We start from the raw sequence: 20,816 nt of genomic DNA, 5'->3' as shown, positions 1-20,816 counted from the left end.
TAGATAATTTCGTCTATCTTGGAACAAKCGTAAACACCACCAACAATGTCAGCCTCGAAATTCAACGTAGAATAACTCTTGCCAACATGTGCTATTTCCGACTGAGTAGGCAATTAAAAAGCAATGTCCTCTCTTGACGAACAAAAAGAAAAAACTTTAAGTCACTCATTACTCCCGTCCTGCTATGTGGTGAAGAGGTAGGGGCGATGACAACATCTGATGAGTCGAAGTTTTAATTAGATTTCGACAACCGTTGTACATACAGTTAAATACCTTAATAAAACTATCTGTGCAAAGTTGCAAATAATTGTAAATTGTGTGAAGTTTTATTGGACAAATTTAAGCTGACGATTTTCTTCAWTGCAAGGCACTTTAAAAACTACTAAACTATTTTAAAATATTGATAATATCCATATCAGCATGTACCTATAYACATGTACCGTTTTGACTTTTAAAAGCTTTTAAAAGTTTTCTTATTTGCATGTTTCCATGAGGTAAAGTGTAAAATACCTTTCGAATGATAAAAGTATTTATTTTGTTCAATAATCATTTTATGGGCGCCAACCCACACATTTGAATTTACTACTTAATTGGGCCAGTTTGTATTTCCGACTTGCAACGTTTGTTTGTTCAGGCACCTTTCTTTTATTGTGTTTCTGTAAATTGGGAGCCCACGCAGTGGGARCTTATATACATACATACATACGTGTACGTGTAAATGTGCGGGTATAGTTTGCATGCTCAAATGACAGATAAAATAAGCTCAACAGCATTAAAACATTTACAAAAACAAGTTTTCCTCGTTTTTATTGTATTTCGAGAATTCATACAAAAATTTAAGCTGCAGTTAGTGCACCAACGATTCAGTTGCCTAAAAAAATTATGAGGCCTTGGCGAAGTGAAAAAATGTATTGTTTTGTATAAATGGTTTTATGTGCCAGCGCGTACAAGCGTCCCATGTGGTGCAATAGCGCCACCGGCTGCAACCGACTCATTGGTCCATTGGCTGTGGCGCAACATCAGTGCTTTCCAAATTGTTGAAAGACGAAAGTTGCAACGCCGAAAATTGAGTCATTCATGCCTTTTTATATGACTTTGTATACACATAAAATGCTGGCTGCAACTTGCACATAGCTGATTTGCTGTTGTTGTTATAGCTGTTGTGGCTTGTTTTTACCGTATCATTGCGATATTAAAACATTCAACAGTGGGCCAATGAGCATACTCACACATGGCTACTTACGCAAAACACATTGGTATGTTCATTTATTTTCGAAATGCTTTCTTATACACAYGAAGGCACACATATACATACATGCAAGTGCAAGTGACCGTATATTAATACTGCATATTCAGTTGCAAGTGCGAATGGCTCGAAAAAACGGCGGTAAAATGGATGCTTTTCCCATTTATATATATTTCTTTTAACATGGCTGTTAATACACATTGGTGAAGCTATTTAAGGAAAATATATTGTTTTTTATGTCATTCGTAAAATCTTAAATAAACGTTGACAGAAACTTAAAATATTTGATTTTAGAGGAAGTGTTTCTTTAAGGGGATTTTACTTTAACTTGCAACGTGAATTATAAACCAGTAAATTCATAACTAGAAATGAGCAAAAGTGCGACCAAAACTTCCCTTCGTGATTACCCTTAATGTTAGTGTTTGGTTTGGCTGSCGGCGAAAGTGATAATAAAATCTTAATTAATGTAGCGGTTTATGCGTTTTTCTTAGTCAATAAWTAAATAATAGTTATGGTAACTAATACAAGTGTGGAGCTAACAGTCTCATAAACGCTGCAGTTTTTGTTTTTCTCATTTTTGCTACCTCTGTTTCTGAAAATATTCTGGATAATTTTACTAAGCAATATAGAATTCGGTATTTTGGTTGCAAATATTAATYTCGAGCTATCTTGCGAATAACTCATTTGAAATTCGTGAGTCCTTTTTGGATCAACGAGTTCTTCTCGTTCTTTGTTCAACGAGTGAAATATGTCCATATTCTCTGCTGCCATTATATACGGGAAAATAAAGATATCCGACGTTTCAAAATTTCTTGCAATTGGCCGTTTAATGTCAATGTGAATGAAATGATTATCGTCTATCCAKATACTTACTAAAATGAATTGTATAWTGGTACTTTCASTTGACTTAATTCKTCCAATATCRGTTTGAATGTATATGTTATTAAGTCTAGTAACAGAAATCCAACCGTAGTGATCTGTATCGAGCGTTGTACAAGGGCGATCGCTTTATTGCTCGACTCAGTATTGTTATTGCTGAAAAACTGTTATTTTTCATTAGGGGGTGGTACGCAGAGTATAGTTGGTCAGAAACAGGAAGTCGTGAGCTGCTTGAGCCATATGTAAAACAATCGTGTCTGGCCACAYCCAAGTGAATGGCGATCAGAGAACTTTCCTCACTTGCGTGAACTTCTACCCATGACTCCATCCTCCAGAGGCTTGGACGATGACAACAACTGATGAGTCGAATTTGCGAGTTGTAGAGTGAAAAGTTCTGCGAAAGATTTATGGTCCTTTGGGCGTTGGCTACGGCGAATATCGTATTCGATGGAACGATGGGCTATATGARATATACGACGACATTGACTTAGTTCAGCGAATTCAAAGACAGTGGCTACGTTGGCTAGATCGTAAACACTCCAGCTCTGAAATATTCGACCCAGTACCCGACGGGGGAAGCAGTGGAAGACCTGCACTCCGTTGGAAGTACCGGTCGGTGAAGGAGCTGGCTTCGCTTGGAATATCCAATTGGTGMAACATAGCGAACAAATTTTAAYTTATTCACCAGAAACACCATGAACTTGATAATAAAGTTCTTATGTTGCTATGTGTGATAAATGACTTTGATGCTGAAAATCCGCCCCGAAAGAAACTTGAAAAACTCAATTGTTCCAGTTTTTTGCCATGAATGAAATTATGGAGGATAATGGTGTTTAATTGACCTGAATCTTATTACTCTAACTCTGYTAAGTATTACCTCCAATTTATCTAATAATTKAAACAAGTTTCAARACAGAAATTAACRCAKGGTTGTTTAAAGAATTTAGTCACAATTTAGTTAGCTATTTTGCAAATAAAAATTATAAATTTTATATTTCTTTCATTTTTACAATTCCTGAGAGTATCTGATGTTTCGCTGCATCCGACGTTACCCCTTTTTATCTAGCTTTTCTCAATTACTAGTAGAACACTAGTAGAATTAATTAATTTGCCGACTTTGATATAATGGGAAAATTTCAATATGATATTGTTGTTTGCGTTGCAAGCACCGCTAATGGCTTCTAGAGCCTAATTTAAAAAATGCAAAAAAAGTAAATTACTAACAACATCTGTAATTTAAATGCAAAACCGCTGAGAGTGAACATCCCCCACGTTGCGGCTGCCTGCGCGAATATTTTTAAAATGATGCAGGGGAACAACACAGGAGGACAAAGTGAGAGTAAATGTGCCAAACGACACTGAGAGTGAACAAACGAATACGTGCAAAGTGAGTTGGGCTGGTGGTGACACTGAGCTCCACATCAATGTGGTCAAGTGCAAAACGGCATTTGTGAGCGCTAAATTGCCACTTAAGCGCACATTACGTGCATTTTGCGTTTATTTTCATGACTGAAACAGTAGAGCCAGCAAAAAAAAAAAAAAAAAAATTGCAAAAACAAACAGAGCACTGGGAAGCGCCGCACAATATCAGAACGACGGCTAGCTGAGCAAGGGGGAGGCAAGCGACAAAATGGCAGCACTAACACCAGCGGCACCGCAACCACTTTCCACTGCGGCTGGCAGGCCAACCGCTAACCGCCAAACACACGAACGCCAGCCGCCTGCCGGCCACTCGCCGACACCCGCCACCAAACACCTTCAATTGCATTGACATAGCACGCTGTCGCACTGCCGCAACGCATTCACTGTTTGTGTCCTTTGTCCATTGTGTCGGTCAGCAATTTATGCTGTTGCACGCGCATTCATTTCGTATTTTAAATTTCAATTCCGTATTTTAATAATTGCCTCCTGACGCATCGTCGCCGGCGCCGCAACCAAACTGTCCATGAAATTTCGCAGTTGTTCGTTCTCACCGCTGTGCTTCTCACTRCTTTAGTTTCCACCCGCTTGCCACTCGCTCGACTCAAATTCTAATTAAGCTTGGCGCAATAAACTACCGATGTTGCACCGCCTGCTGGTTGTGCAGCACACTGATCACGGCGTCTCGCGCGCAGCGTCGGGCGGTCGCGCAGCAGCCGCTGATTATGAATGTGTAGCGCATTTAACGCTTTAAATGCGCTTTGTCGCTAGTTAATTTTTAACTGTTGTTATTACTAACTTCATTTTATTGGCGCTTATAGTAGGAAGTGTGGCACTCAGTTTATGCATCTGTGCGGGTTTTGTGAAAGGTTAATTTACGTACGAATGACCGAACGTTTATATAGTACAATTTTATACGGAAAATTAAGTTTTACTCTGTGCTCAAATTGAACCATTGATTTTTAATAGATTAAACAAACGAAAGCGTAAGCATTTGTTTAAAAATTTTAGTGCACCGAGTGTTAAGCTTTTATATGTTGCAACAGAGAAAAATAGACATTACTTTTTTTTTTTAAGCGAGATAGATAAAGAGTTACAGTGCTGGATTAAACTAGGGTGGGGCCTGTGGCAAATTCAAATTTGGTTTGCTGTAGGCTCTTACGTTTAGGGTACTAAATAAAACACARTTGTTACAAATAAACTTTTCTGAATTTATATGCAAATTTAGAGATAAAACCTTCAATATCGACTCCTTTAAGCAAGTCATGCCCTATATTCAACAAAGTGAGATGATTAAGACATTATTTGCCCATCGTGTTCCTTAATTAATTTTTAATACGTTTTAATGTTGAAMAAKAAGGTTCGCCACTGCATTTAGTGATCATGAGAAATAAGTAAATTCGCAAAGCAATTTCTAAGTCTGGGAMACACGATTCTAAAGAATTATTTAATAAAAGTTTATAATATTGCTGTTCCAGAGACTGCCGTTTCTTACTGTTAAAACAGTAGCCACATCTGTTTTCAGCAGCTCTGCGAACTGCACTAATTYGCCGCCTAGGCTGTTGTCCAAATCATCCTCRTAAGCACTGACCATACTAGATTATTTTTCCAAAATCTCTTCTGTTGTAAGAGATTTTAGCTGTCGAAATATCTCAAAAACACTAGTAATTTTATGATATGCTTTCATATGTTTAATTAAAGCAGACAGTACGTTATCAATAATGACAGTAAACATCTCAAATTCGAAACGTTGTGCAGGTGTTTGATTTTTAACAAAGTCTTCGAGTGTAGTAGAACCGCTGAAATGGTCGTACTTTGTATTTCGATTGATTCGTAGCCTGTTGCTGGCATTCTTCACAGTAAGTCAGATCTTTGACTCTTGTCTCAATATCTGAATCGCATTGCTTGGACGTAGCCATATAATGATTCATAAAGGGCGTATCTCTTTATAAAGGTCTTGATCAGACGACTGCAGCGAAGCAYTAGTCGCTTGCAAGCGTTCTAGGTCTTCGTTCCATGTAATTCTCATTATTCCCGTTTCTAACTTATTCATCGTTGAAAGTAGTGCGTAAGCTTTATTAAGGCGYTCCGCTTTTTGATCCACGTTATTGAAAATGTCTTCCAATACTTTCTTAATAGTGATAAAACCAGTTAAAAGTGCCTTCGTAGCATCAGCTCGGGCTGACCACCTAATGYCCGATAACCGTTTCAAAATCGGAATTTTTGAATTAGAATCTTTAAGTGCGTTCGTCAGACGACACCATCGATAGATAGAAGCGGAAAAAAGTTTATAGAAGTTTCAATGAAATCGAAGAAAAGTAWTGCTTCTGTACAGCAAGGCAGCGAATGTATTCTACATACTTATTTATTTTCTTAATTCGGGCTTGTAAGCTGATGTATTTCCCACTCATGTTGCTGGCATTATAAAAGCTTTGCTCACGACAATATTTGATATTAATGCCACTCTCACTMARTCCTTCCATGYCCAAGAAMTTAACGAATCATTCCACTGGTCCAGATAGCAGARCATGACTTGAGACTCTAAAACTCCTTGCTCTTAAGGCTGGACTAAACTAAAAATGTTTGCTATGTTAAGAAGGTCACAAGAATATTGTTAARCAATCATTTTCAATAAAAATATTGTAAAATTTTAATAATTTTACTTATTTTCTTTTGACAGCCATGAATCATATAAAATCTAGAGCTATTCGATAATGATTTTCTTTTTATTTTATTTTATGAAAATATTTTATGACGTTTGAAGGATAGAAATGTACTTAGTATAGATACTARTCTAAATATATCGATTTTAATATTTATAAATAAACATTAGAACATTAAAGTTAAGAAGTTCGTAAAATGCCTACTTATTTTTACAATTTAATGTGACGAAATCGAGTTTTAGATTTTCAGGTGGAAGGTGGAAGTAAAGCATAGCCTAAGTGCTTCGCGTTTAAAGCAAACAAGGATTGCTATAAAAATTGTTCAGAACGGATTACTACAGCATATAGCTTTCATACAAACTGAACACATAGTTATTAACAAAGATACACATGTGAAGGGTATTTAGCTTCGGTGCAACCGAAGTTAACGTTTTTTCTTGTTTTAATTACGGTCAGTTGGAGCGCGGGGCCCACGAATCGCAGGGCCCGTAGAATTGTCTACTCTTGTTACGTGGCTAATCCGGCACTGAAGTGTTATATAAATTGATATGAGTATAAATGATCAAGCAAGCGGAATTCGTATCTTATAACCACAATTTGTCCAAATCCAACAAAAACGGTTCAGGCCCTTTTACCGAATATTTAGACCATGGTAACTAAAGTTGACACTTTTCGACAAATATCGGTCAATGTATGAGATATATACTTGGAATTYAGGGATAATCTGTTCCTTGGTATATTAGCTTAGCTCCCACGTATCAAAAAACCCGTTTTCTAATTTTCAGGTGACTTTATACCGCATATATCTGCCAACATGTGAGTTTTCTCAATGAAAACGAGAGAGCTTGTTTCACTGATAACAGTGAATCTAATCTACAATGGTAAACATTGGGCGAAAATTTGAGCTAGCCCCCATATAATAAACATATAACCTTTGTGACTTTACTCCATATGATTGGCGATGGTACTATATGTGAGGTATCTTAATGAGTCTCAGGAAATATTATATTAGTATGTGACATATTCATGATATACCGTGTAGGCAATATAGATAAAATCCGGTCAATACTAACCCAAATCACATATAGTTACGACATAATATGTATAATGATTTTCGTTTTTCTAACAAATCGTTTGTCGGCCTTATACCTATAGCTTCAGGTGTCATTATTAAAAAATTCAACTTCATCGTTCAGCGAAATCGTGAACAGATTACAATCAAAGTATGAACTTATTTTGAAGGTCCTGGATTAACTTAGCTTTATTACTGTATATTACTTCACGTTCTATTATACAGCGCAGAACTTGCGTGATCACGCAAAGGTTAAAAGCAAATACGGGTGTAGTGTAATTACTTCCCGTCAGCGAAAATTAGAGTCATCTTCAAACGAGAGCTATGTATTCAGTTGATGTGAAGAAGTATCGCAATTCATTATATTAAGGACCTGAAATTTAGAGCGAGACCAAATTATATATATACAGTTATATTGAGCTCCAAGTCATYAGTACACTATAATATATTTGTCACGTTTAATAACACGAGTTCACTTTATGTCTTATGTCTCACATTTAGTTTTTGACATTGTTCAGGTGTACTTGAGATCTTATTTTGAAGCAATTTTACAAATACTTGTATATATATATATACATATAATATATCTTCTACTTTACTGGCGGAGACACCGCTTACGCGATTCTTCTTTTTGMTACGTGGCGCCAATTGAATATTCCGATCGAAGCCAGATCGTTCTCCACCTGCCACTTCCAACGGAATGGACCGTCCCCTCTTCCTCTACTTTCCTCGGCGCGTACTGCGCCATGTCAACGTCATCGTATATCTCTTACAGCTCATCGTTCCATCGAATGCGATATTCGCCGCGGCCATAAATCTTTCGCAGAACTTTTCTCTCGAAAACTCGCAACGTCGAACCCATCAGTTGATGTCATCCTACAAGCCTCTGCACCATATAGCAGGACGGGAATTATGAGCGACTTATAGAGTTTGGTTTTTGTTCGTCGAGAGAGGACTTTACTTCTCAATTGCCTACTCAATCCGAAGTTGGAYCTGTGGGTAAGAGTTATCCTGCATCGGATTTGCAGGCTGACATTGCAGATGGTGTTTAAACTGGTTCCAAGATAKACGAAATTATCTACGACTTYATGGTTATGACTGTTTACAGTGACGTGAGAGACAAGCCGCGAGTGCGGCGACTCTTTGTTTGACGACAGGAGATATTTCGTCTGGCCCTCGTTCACTGCCAGGCCATTTTGCTTTGCTTCCTTGACCAGTCCTACGAAAGCAGAACGAACGGCGCGGGTGTATATAGTACCTATATATGTATATATGGAGTAAAAGAAGCCGGATATTTCAAAATCCTGACTAAGAGTTTTATAGGTTATAGGGGAAGTTTTCCCTGATTTTGTCCAATTTAAGACCAAAGATATGTTTTTACGGTAGTAGCAAAATAAACTCTCTCTACTTCATTCAAATAACTCWACGTTGGCCGATATATCTGACATAAAATCAACTGGAAGTTGGAAAATCCACATACAATATATAAAAGAAARTCGTGTTAATTACACCATTTATAACTCAATAACGGCTAAACCGAGGGTGGGTAGGTRTTAGCTTATCATAAGGATTTTTTTAATATTCTTGTAAAAATCATTTGAAAACTTTAATAATTCAAAAATATAAAGAAATAAGTAAAAATTTGCTGAATGATATTTTCGTAGTCAAGGCATTGCGAATACTTTGCTAGATTAAGGGCGAAGGACGCAAATGCATTTATAAAAACCAAACGCGATATCTAGCATAAAAATATAGCGGAATAACKGCAGTGTTGAAATAAAGGTCTATTATAATTTGGGATACACAGAAATATTTTCAAAGCATTGCACAGAGCAGTGCAATATTCAAACGGGAACGATGAAGAATATGAGTTCAATTTCAAACTGATCCTCACTCAAAAATAATACATAATATAATAAATAATTAAATACGCATTGCAATGGATAACAATTAGTTTAGTAATTAGTGGATAATTATTATACCGCGTGCATTCCAAAGGACTGATGAAAGAGAAGTTTAAATTTTATGTATAAACTAAAACTTTCGATTCGTTGTAGAATAAAAAATTTTTGATTTCTGGCAAATAATGTTATTTATAAGAAACGACTGGCTGCAAATATAAGATTTTTACTACTACTAGTATCTTGGTATGTTAACTTCCAAAAATGTATAATTTCATTGCATTGCTCCCACACCAACAAACAAAATAGAGGAATAAAACTTCAAGTCAGCCATAAATCTCAGCTGACTACCGACAATATGCTGAAGATAATATTTAATTTTAGCATAGAGAAATTGTTAAATCTCAGAAATATGTAATCGGAAGAAAACTCAAACAACTTAGTTAACTGAGGGAAAAAGCTGTGCGAAATAAATAAGTAACGGTAAACGCGAAAAAATACTTATATCAACGCATTTCTATGCCAAAACTTGCCATGAAGGAGGCTAAAGCGACTCGATCCACACATTTTTACACTTACATTTGTTGCAGTATTTAGACACATCTATAGTATATACATACACAAAATATAAAATAGTGTACTTCTAAAAATACCGATCCATATATATTCGCATGTATGTTTGTGTGTGCTGTGCTTTTACGTATTTTCTTGATTTATGGACACAATTGCTTAACAAGCTGGAGTTTTCTTTTTTATGCACATTCCTCCTAGAGATTTTTAAGGGGAAATGGAATGTGGAAAAAAACAACAAGATCGCTGGCAGAATTGCGCAGTAATAGTCTCGCCACAAAAGCGATAGAATAAGTTTGCGAAAACTTTTTCGGCTCAGTGAATTGCATTGAATGCTTGTGTGCAGCGACGGCGGTTGTTTGTGCCAATGTTGTTGTTACCGCTGTTATTGCTACTGTTGGTGTTGTTGATGGCGTAAAGATGCAAAATAGTCTTTGGTTGTAAACGCCGATACAAACATACATACATACAACGCGTATACAGAAGTAATAATTCACACAAACATATTTACTCACTTTCGCAAAAACATAAACGAGTACAAGTGTTTGATATTTTCGTACGACTAGAGTTGCCATCTCGTTCAAAACCACTTTTATTCATTGAGTTAAGACATTATTAAGAAAATATTCACAAACCCGAAGCAAATTTCGGAAATAGCATTGCTGATCTGTAGAAATGTTCTCAAGGTCATCAAATTTGCAAAAAATAAAGTTACGACAACACAGAGCCCTATAGAAGCGAAGATGGTTGTAGAAACAAATTTTTAGAGGAGTTGCAATCGGTAATATCATAAAAGCGCTGAAGCGCTTATATTCAKTTAGAATTTTCGATTCTTCTTAGAAACCGTAATTTTGTTATTGCTTGTTTCTACRAGTTATTACTATGTTTAATATCAATTTAACTAAATCTGTATGTATCAGAGGATTCAGTTCAGAGATAGAGTGGTCATCGCAAACATTTTTTTGTTTAAGGRCCTCCCGAAGATCAGCTGTAGTTCCTTTCCAAATAAATATTTTTACTAATACTAAACTTTAAAATACAGTTAAAAGTTACCATAATATGTGAAATTTTTTAATCAATAAATTAAAAAGTTTTCTCAGAAAAAATTCAAGAAAACTTTTTTCGGCCTTCTAACTGTATAAAACCCCTTAATAAAACACCCACCACCGATGTTTTAAAAATGCATAGTTTCGAAAGATTGAATGGAAGCGGTCTGCAATGGGCAACTCTACTAAGTAGCCAAGGATATGCTGCTGCAAAAATTTGGTATAAAAGTCAATAAGTTGAAAACTTCGTTGTCTACAAAGTAGTCAAAAATGTGGGAAGACTCGTATCTTTTACAGTTCGTTTGACTGCAACTGCTGCAATATTTTCGCTGTTCACCCTGCTGTCGTTCTTGCTGCAACAGCAGTGTATATCTCTACGTTCACTTGCTTGCGCCTTTGGCCACACTTGTGTTGCCACTTTAGCCAATTTGCCGCTTGACTCACCGTGGCATTTTTACTTATTTACTCACAAACAGTGTTATGCATTTCGATGAAATAAAATATTTACACGCTCTTGATATGATAATGTACACGTCTACATATGTACATATGTGAGTGTGTGTCTCAACTTTAGTTATTTGTTTATAAAATAGAGCGGGCCATTGGAGTACATAAATACACAGCCTGTCTCTTATACACATCTAGATGTGTATAAGAGACAGGTAATAGAGCGGGCCATTGGAGTACATAAATACACAGCAGTGCATAGTTGATGAACAACAATAACTTTGCTTTGACTTGATAAACTGAAAATATATGCATTCTTGAAGTCAAGCTATTAGGGACACAGAAAGATACCCACATGAAGCAGCTATACTTTTGTTTCAGTAAAACTATTGTGTGGACCGAAAAGTTGGAATAGTGTATATTCTAAGTCCAGATATACACCTGCATTCAGGCTAGCTTTTCTTGCCCGTAAACTCTTAATTGAGTAGTGCTTGTTGTATTCAGATAATGCAACTTACCTCGCGGAATATTATTATATTTCATTTCATATTGTTGTTCTTTTAATTCAATTGTCAATTTAGAAATTGTTTACATTAATTTAGTCTTATTCCGCATCTCCWTTTCACGAATGAAATATAATATGAAAAGTACCAAGTATACCAAGTTTTAAAACAGTGAAAAAGGAGATTTCAAAATAGTTTAAGTTTTACCCAAACACGAGCAATTAGTTTTTGTTTTTTAATTTTTTCGTCGTTCAATCTTCCACCGCGAATCTGACTTACTCAAAAATTGTCTCACCATCAGGCTTATACACAATCTTTCTGAGATGAGAAATATCTCTTTATCTTTGGGTTTGGCATATCTAACTTCAGAATAAAACTGCTTTCAGAATTACGTCATAGATCTCAGGTGGTAATAGATATTAAACACAGGCATGAAAACTTGAAGCCTTTGGAGATTGATACTCTAAAGAGTTTTTCATCCATATTAATTTCTTCCAAGTAAAATTAATTTCTTTATACCTATGTATGTGCATTTGAAAATCAACAAACGCCCTCATTGTGTACACGTGTCAAAATGTTACAAAATATATCATTTAAAATCAATTTTTTTGTAACATTCGAATGAAAATACGTTTCATTTTCGGCAATTGTAATCTAGAAATTTAATACTTAAGCTTCATATTAAAATAATCTAGTGTTTCCATGAAACACACACTCTACATARTAACAGAAAAGCTTTTTGAGGGAAAGGCATACCAACTTAATCAAACAAAAAGTTACTAAGCGACACTGATTTGTTGGGTCGCGGGGCGTTGCCGCGTCAGCTGCAATTTGGTGCTACAACAAATAATGATAAAAGCGGAAATCTAATATCCGCTTCGTGTGCTGGCCTTTGACTTTGTGCAATTCCATATTTTTGCATGATTGCTGTGAATATTTGAAGTTCATTTGTTGTTGCCAGAAAAATTGTAACTCTGAGCGAAAAAAATTATGCGCAGATTATTAAATAGTACAACTCTACTGAAGTAACAAAAAAATGTAAATGTCTGTTGCCTTTCTTTTATAAATCTTCGTATTTAATTCGAGATTTATGAATTAACGAGTATCTTGAATGCAGATTATGACAATTAGTTCCATCTATGTAAGGTTTAAATTTGAACACCAAATTCAATTTTTAATTTTAAACCCCCAGATTAATATAAAAAAAATTCGAATTTCWTGGAAAAMTCARGTTTAGAGCCCGGTACTACCTCGCCGGTGTGAGTTACGACTTTATCTGCACTGGGCACTTTTGAAGAGTGAACAATTCTGAGAAATATGCTTCTAAAGTCAAAGGGATGCCATAAAATACCTCTGATATGWAGGAATTTAAAGATAAAAAATCACGATTGTAGTGTAATTTCTATGGAAAATTTGTATATGTATTATTAGTAGTTCAACAAAACAAAACCCTACTATACATATGTTAGAGGTTGAAAATGCGTGGGAACTCTCAATATTAGCTTGCGAGTCGTCAAAAGTCCGCATTCTCTGCTTGTTGAAGTCGGTACTTCTTCGCTTCGAGCAATTAGACAAGAGTGTTGTAGTGGCTGAAAATGCTATATTTCTAGTAGTGCAAAATCTAGAATGGTGTGAGAGTTTTTTCAAATGTGTATCTATTATCAGCATATTGAAGTAGAATTTAAATACAAAGAAAAATAAAATAACCACACTGCAATATGCATGTACATACTATTAAATTTTTCCAATCTTGAATCTTTTACCACTTTTCTAGCACTGGAGTGTTTTATTTTTGTTCAGTGTTCATGTAGTGTTCGAAAATAGGTTAAATGTAAAAAGACAGCCCCTAGCACTATCAACGAGCTCTTGTTGAACACGCGATAAGTTATTTCTGACCAAACAAAATCTGTTAATTCCTCAATTTATCGAGATCGGTAAAAGAATTACCTTTAAAATTTGCTGCATAACTTCATTAATGACGACAATACTATAGGAACTATATACTCTCCGAGCACTATACAAATGATTTCATAAAAAGTACTCGGTTTAGAACACACTATTTTTCGAACGATTTTTTTGTTCAGCAAACGCCATATATGCGGAGAAATGTCGTGCTGCATACTTGCTTAGAAGAGTTCTTTSAAAGGGGTTTCAGCAATAAATTGCCTGTGCGAAATCTGGTTTACACAATTACAAATATGATAGGAATATATTTAGTTATATTCACAGATATTCAAACAGTYTTGAGATCACTAAAGTCTATAAACGTTTTATCGTTGAACAGCACCATCCTATGATTAGACACCGATAAAGACGGAATATGTATGCTTTTGGCTGTTTGTAGAAACTTAATAGTCAATTATGTTATACTATATATATAGCTGAGTCTCGGTGGAAACAATCCTTGACTTATTCAAAAAAGAGGAAAAAGTGACRTGAATGGAATATGGGTAGCACATGCCGACTATCGAAATTCATAAGGAATGACAATATTATTGGAAGACACGCCAGCAGACTGTGGGTACCACACAACGATTAGCGTACGTGGCTGGTAGTAACGAGTAGCTGCCTAGAGGTAGTAGGTGAGAAGACCGTAGAACATCTTATTTGTGAATGCATAGTTTCGTATAGGAAACAATAGCAATTACCAGTCGGAGTTGATTGATGTTGTCTCGGAAGAGAGGATAGGATAGTGTGAGGATATTTTAGTCTTCACATGCCTAGGTGCGCCATCAAACATCCACATAGTTATGMATTCCACATCGCATAGTTAAAAATTTCCGTTAACTGAGGTATTTCAACAAACCAGCAATACCTCTATTCTTCGCTGTTATTATTACCCCAATAACTCTAAAATAATATATGAATAAGTTCAAGTAGCACCGAAAGCGAAGCCATAACAACAAAATGAGAAAAGGCGYGACTTTGTCAATATCTTGATGAATAGCAGGAATTAACACATGTAAAAGTCGTAAACATAACATGCATATGTGTCTGTTTGCAGAAATTGATTGAAATGTGGAAGTACTCACTTTGTGGCAACTACGTCTGCAAAGTGTGYCTGCATATTTAGGTTCTTTTTCAGAGGTATGTATGTAATTCATTCTAGAAAGCAGGCCGTAGGGGCACATGGTCTGGCGCCAAGAGTTTCTTAAGTGGCATCTGCACATAAATATGAATTTGTATGTGCATTGTTTATAAATTTATATGAGCTGATGTATCTTCATTTGCAGCAATAAAACAGGCAAAAGATCAACATCAAATGTAAACAAATGAGCGTACGCATTCGAATAATGCTCGGTATTATTTTATTGCAGTTGYTCCACATTCAAATATCGCCATATATTCTCGACTACGAGTGTACGACACACAAACATGTATAGTACATATGAGTATGCATGTATGTAAAACTATTTTCTTGGCTTCTGTGGCAACGAGCTTCCCAATCGATCAATTTGTTTCTAATTGCTGATTGTTGTCAATTCTGCGTGTCAATCATTTTAATGCATTTTTTATAGCCTCTGCAAAGACACATAAACMACTTTGAGGGCAATTAAAGAAAACTATAATATACCACTTGTAATTTTGTTCAATATACACATAAGTCATTATATTAAATACAGAAATATTCAAGTAAGTATTATAATACATTAATTATCAGGATATAGAAAAAGAGTTTAATTTTTTATGCATTTCGAGTTAACACAYTAACCAGTTTTATTTAAGGTAAAGTTCACGACATGCAATTTTTTGTATTATAAAATTTTTTACAAATTGTAAAAATCTATAAAAAATTGCGTCAGGCGTGATAAAAATCTAAGTGGTTTAAAATGCCTCTAAATAAAAATTATTTATTGTTTCACCACRTTCGAGGTAGTCGGTGAAAATAACTCCATATAGAGCCAAATAATACAGGATAGACCCTTACAAGAACTAATTTTGTTGCAGTTGAAATTGTTTGCATTTCAAAATCGGTTACGTTTTCTTAGGTGAAAATGATGTAAGCTACACAGACTCCATGTGTTATCAAAACACGAAATTTATTCTCCGTTTTAAACAAATAATGTCATCAAAATTTTGTAAAAATTTGTAATCGAAGCCAATAACACATTATTTTTGGTTTTGTCACGATCAATTACGAGTGCTGAGTAAACTTTTGAGCAGRTACACTTAAAACTTCGAAGTCCACAATTTGATTGTGATTATCAGATCCCATGTAATTAAACTTTTAACACAAGTTATTTTACCAAAGCCTGAAGAACAACCAGATCGAGCATATGGTCAATGATRAAAGACGTGGTTGTTGACATATAATGACGTGACATATAACGTCTATTATGAAAAGTCGTATTAATAGTTTATAACTGCCAAGCTTTGTACAACCTGCTGTGAACAATGTATGTACATACTATATATGTAACATGAAAATATAATTGTAGTTAATACATAAATACTTTTGTCAAAATAATAATCTCTGTTAGGAAGTATACAAAAGCGATCTTTTCACAAGTACTGAGGAATTAATTGACTTTTCGGGTATTTGGAAAAAATCGACGGAAAAGTATACATAAGTAGCATCTGATGCAAGAGCCGTTCAAAAATCTCGGAAAAATTGATAGTATTTAAGTGCTGTATCCCGACGAAAACATAGAAAGAATATAAAAGAAACATTTATCAATTTGTTTGAATCAAACTATGTATATTGTAGCATGGAAACTTCTCGAAGAATATCGCTACAAAATCAGCCAAAAGCGCATGTAACACTTTTTATGCGTAAGCTAATCTCATGTTAACACGATTATGATTATAATTTAAGGGGTGATATCTCAGTGGCGGACTCAGAGAGGCAATTGGGGGATATTTCACCYCAYCCTAAAGGACTRCATGGYTTATTAATAATTKTACTACTCTGAMAAAATATAAAGTAACAGAAATAYAATYCAGGAATTTGCCGTTGTAGCAACGTATGCAGATTAAATTTTTAATAACTCYAATCAGACCCGTAACAGAAAGTTCTTAATTGCGACTCGGCTTGATAAAGCACTTGAAATAGATGCTGCATTCAGCTACATGTGTAAAATGTGTGCAAATTATTTGAATTTATAATAGGAATTTTTTGTATATGTGATATTCTATCTCTAACTCATTCACTCAGCGTGATTCTTCAGAAAGAAACGATCGATCCGGCAAAATCATCACATATGACAGATACGCTACCTGTAGTGCTAACGAATATTTTCGATCCATTTGATCAGACACGAAAAAAATTGCGACAGGACTGAAAGTTGACGAAGAGATGCCAAAAATCTGCGGCCGACAAACAAAACGGGAAAACTTCTGCGTGAGAGCTTGTGAAAAATACTACAGGCTCCCAGTGTACATTTTTATTGTTGGATACAATCGGCGAAGATTTCAAGACATGCTTTTCTAGAGAAGTATTGGATGGGTTTTGGTGCTATGAAAATTAAAGAAATGGAAAATTTTACAGACTGTTTAATTGGACTTTTGGACAATGTCAAYGTCGTGCGACGTTTGAAGCTKAAAGCTTARCTAGATTACCGGCAGTGCCATTGGCAGAAGCAAAAGTCAAAARKCAAAATRTTACCGACTACTGCATTRGAATCATTGAAGAACTGCGATGTAWMCMTGCGATGTACCCCATAATTCATAGTTTCTTTGCATATTCTGCACACTTTCTTTGACGAATGCTCTGAACGCTCTTTTTCTTCACTTCGCTGCATGAAAACGTGACTGAGGACGAAAATGCTTCGAAAACGGCTAAATATAATAGTCTCAAATTTTGATTAGATTGAACATTAATTTAGGGAAATATRTTTCGTTTTTTAATTTCAGAACATCCAGTTCAGAGGTATAGCGGTCACCCCAAATCTCTTTTTTGAGAGGAGCTCCCGGGGARCAGCCGCAGTTCCTTTCTAAAAGAATATTTTTACTTATACTAAATCTTAAAATACAGGATTTGGATTAATAAATTCAAAAAATTTGTAAGAAAAAATCAGGATAATTCTCTTCTTTCGGCCTTCTAACTGTACATAACCTGGACCTGGGGGTAGCCAATGTATCACCACTGATACACGAATAGGAAAAGGCTCAACATGTGTTTGTTTGTGGGTACGTRGGAGTCGATTTTTGTCCATAYCACCGGTGATGCACTAGCAGYCAACGTGTTAAATGTATRGAGTAATCGTATTCTACGTTATCATAACATTGTCCATTTACTACAATATTCACTATATTTATTAAAGCGTCTTATTCAAAAAATAGTTATTTTACGTTTTTAATGTTTGACGATAAAGTTGGATAAAAGTACGGCGGAGCTTTAAACGTGTGGTCCATTCCCTCGAGTGGTTGAAGTAAAAGAGAAAGAGTCGTCTGTGCGTGGCTGGAGTGTCTGTTTTCTACGGCGTCGTAATGGCCGACTCATGAGTGCCGGTCGTTGGAGAGAGATGGCAGATGGTTGCTGTTAGCAAAATCAGCTGTGGGCTGGCGTGACGTAGTTGCCACAAATGTACCGTACAAAATCTAAAATTCTGGTGCTATTTCAATCATCATAATAACCAGTCTTCTCAGCACTGAATCATAGTTTTTGTCAAGCATGCTAAGTATATACATATATATAAATTTTGCCCTATTTTCATTGGTTTCTTCTAAATGCATCTGTTAACTACATGATCTTTGAAATTCTTTGACCGTTTAACAGTTYTACTGTTCCAAAAAAGCTAAAGATAACATACATACATTTATTTAATTTCTTTATACCCAACCTTCATTAGCATWATGACCGTCATATTTCATTTTCCAACCACATCCTATGGGGTTATGGCTCATTAATATTGCAATACCTCACTGTCAGTTTTATTTTGCCGTGTGTTTTTGTTTTTCTTTTCAGCTCCACGTGMTTATTTGCTGTTCTCTCTTTTGAATGTGTAAGAATAAGAATGCATAAATATTGACAGTTAATTAAGCTCATGTAAAAAGCAATGAAAAAATATTAACCATGGCTAAGTAGAAGACATTTCCCCCGACAATTAACTGAAGCAATTAAAATGAAAATGCGGCAYATAATGTAAAAATAAAATTAAAAAGCAAGGCAATGACGCTTAACGCCATTAAAGTGACCCATTAACACAATTAAGAGTTTGAGGGAATATTGGCTGCTGCTACTATAAAGCCGAATCGAGTTTATTTAAATACTCTTTGATTTCAAAGTGTCATGTGATGCTAGTCTATCTTTTAGAATACCAAGCCACTTCCCAAGAAACAAGTAAATTCAAATTCAAGTATCTTTTGTTAAGACTTCTGTTTGGTTGGATGAAAAGAGAGGCGCAGGTGCGCCAGACAGCAGACGGCTGCCTTATGTCAGCACTGGGATCAGTTGAAGGATGGAAGCCGTGAAAGTAGCCAGTCCAAACCGCCTGAAATGTGAACTTTTGTAGAGATAATGTTCCAACGTCGCAGAAACTACCGCGTATGCTTCGTATACCGCCGAATTCAGTTTTTCAATCCTCTGGAAATAGGACCTTAAGTAAATGGTGCCTTGAGATGACCTTACAATCTATTTCCCTTTGAATAGAAATTGTAGCCACTTGGTCTGTAAACCATCAACACTGCCTCAAAGTAATTTTGGGATATGTCGTCCAAGACCAAGACCATACAACTTCAATTTAAGAAAACTTATCTTTATAACTGTTTTTCCGATACGGTCTAAATCAAATTGATATGTCTTTATTTCTACATCATTTATTCAAGTATTTATTTTCGTTGGGCAGTCGAAAATTGCTGAACTCGATTTCAAATATTTCGAATGACATCCACATTAACATGCAAATATTTCAATCTGGCGGAACTTGCGGTCTCAGCTGGCTTTCATCCAAAAGCTTAGTTGTTTGTAGCTGTCTAAATGCAATTAGCGTTGATTTCACTCAAATCATCGATGTCGCTCCTTTAAACATCTTTCACCTTTGACATGTTTAACGTGTTTTCCCTTTGCAACTATCTTTCCGCTTTGGCACATCACGTAGCGCAGCATACTAGCATCTACCGTTATCTACACGTGTTTCGCTCCCAACTATTGTGTTATGCGCTCAAAGCTTATCGCTCGTCTTTCATCCCTACGTAGGATTCTTTGCATATCAAACTGTCTAACACCATTGAACCGGAACACCAGCAGACAACCAGCTGGCAAATACCAACGATATGAGTACATGCTGCAGCTGTATATACATATATCTCCATAGGTAAGCCATGGTATGCTTTTCCCCAGCAGCATTTGYGCTTTCTTTTCTCTATATTGCTTTAGGCATTGACTCGCTCTTGTTGGCTGGCGGGTCGACCATATGACCTTACATTGGTTTTTCGATGTTTAGCGCCAGCCAAAGCCAAACCCATGCCAAATGTTCGACTCTGATGGGATTTCTTGCACCTGTACAACTGACTATTCGAATAATCGAGTTTTCGCACACTATGGTGGTGTGTGTAAGTGTGTTTGTGCGATTGTGATTGTGTTGATGTGCAGCAAACAGGCGTCAATTCCCATTAAATTGAACGTGCAATCGTTTTATGCAGATGTGACACTTTCACATTCAATCCTCTTACACTTCAATCGTCCAACCTTTAAGAGCTTTCCAATCACCAAAAACGTTTTGTTTTGTTGCATGCAACACTACACCTATACATCTATATATGTATGGTATAATAAACGTTACATTGCTAACACCGGGATAAGATAAGCATGCGAGTAAAATCTTCGATGTCTGCTTGGGGGTTTCGGTCGGTTGACACTTACAATTTCATGTCCATTTTGCATTTACAGCTAAGGATACATGTGATCTAAATCATTTCGGTGTCGCTCTGATGCATTTTGTGGCTTTCGCAATATTTGTAGTCTGCTTTCGTGGTTATGGTAAGTATGCATTCATACTTGTAGTCGGTTTCGCTAACAAAGCCATGGACGATAAATCTTCTTCTTCTTCTTGATTGGCGTAGACACCGCTTACGCGATTATAGCCGAGTTAACAACAGCGCGCCAGTCGTTTCTTCTTTTCGCTACGTG

This window comes from Bactrocera latifrons, unplaced genomic scaffold, assembly GCF_001853355.1.
Source record: "Bactrocera latifrons isolate USDA-ARS-PBARC rearing strain unplaced genomic scaffold, ASM185335v1 scaffold_288, whole genome shotgun sequence".
NCBI lineage: Eukaryota > Metazoa > Arthropoda > Insecta > Diptera > Tephritidae > Bactrocera > Bactrocera latifrons.
Note: the sequence above shows the minus strand (reverse complement) of the source record.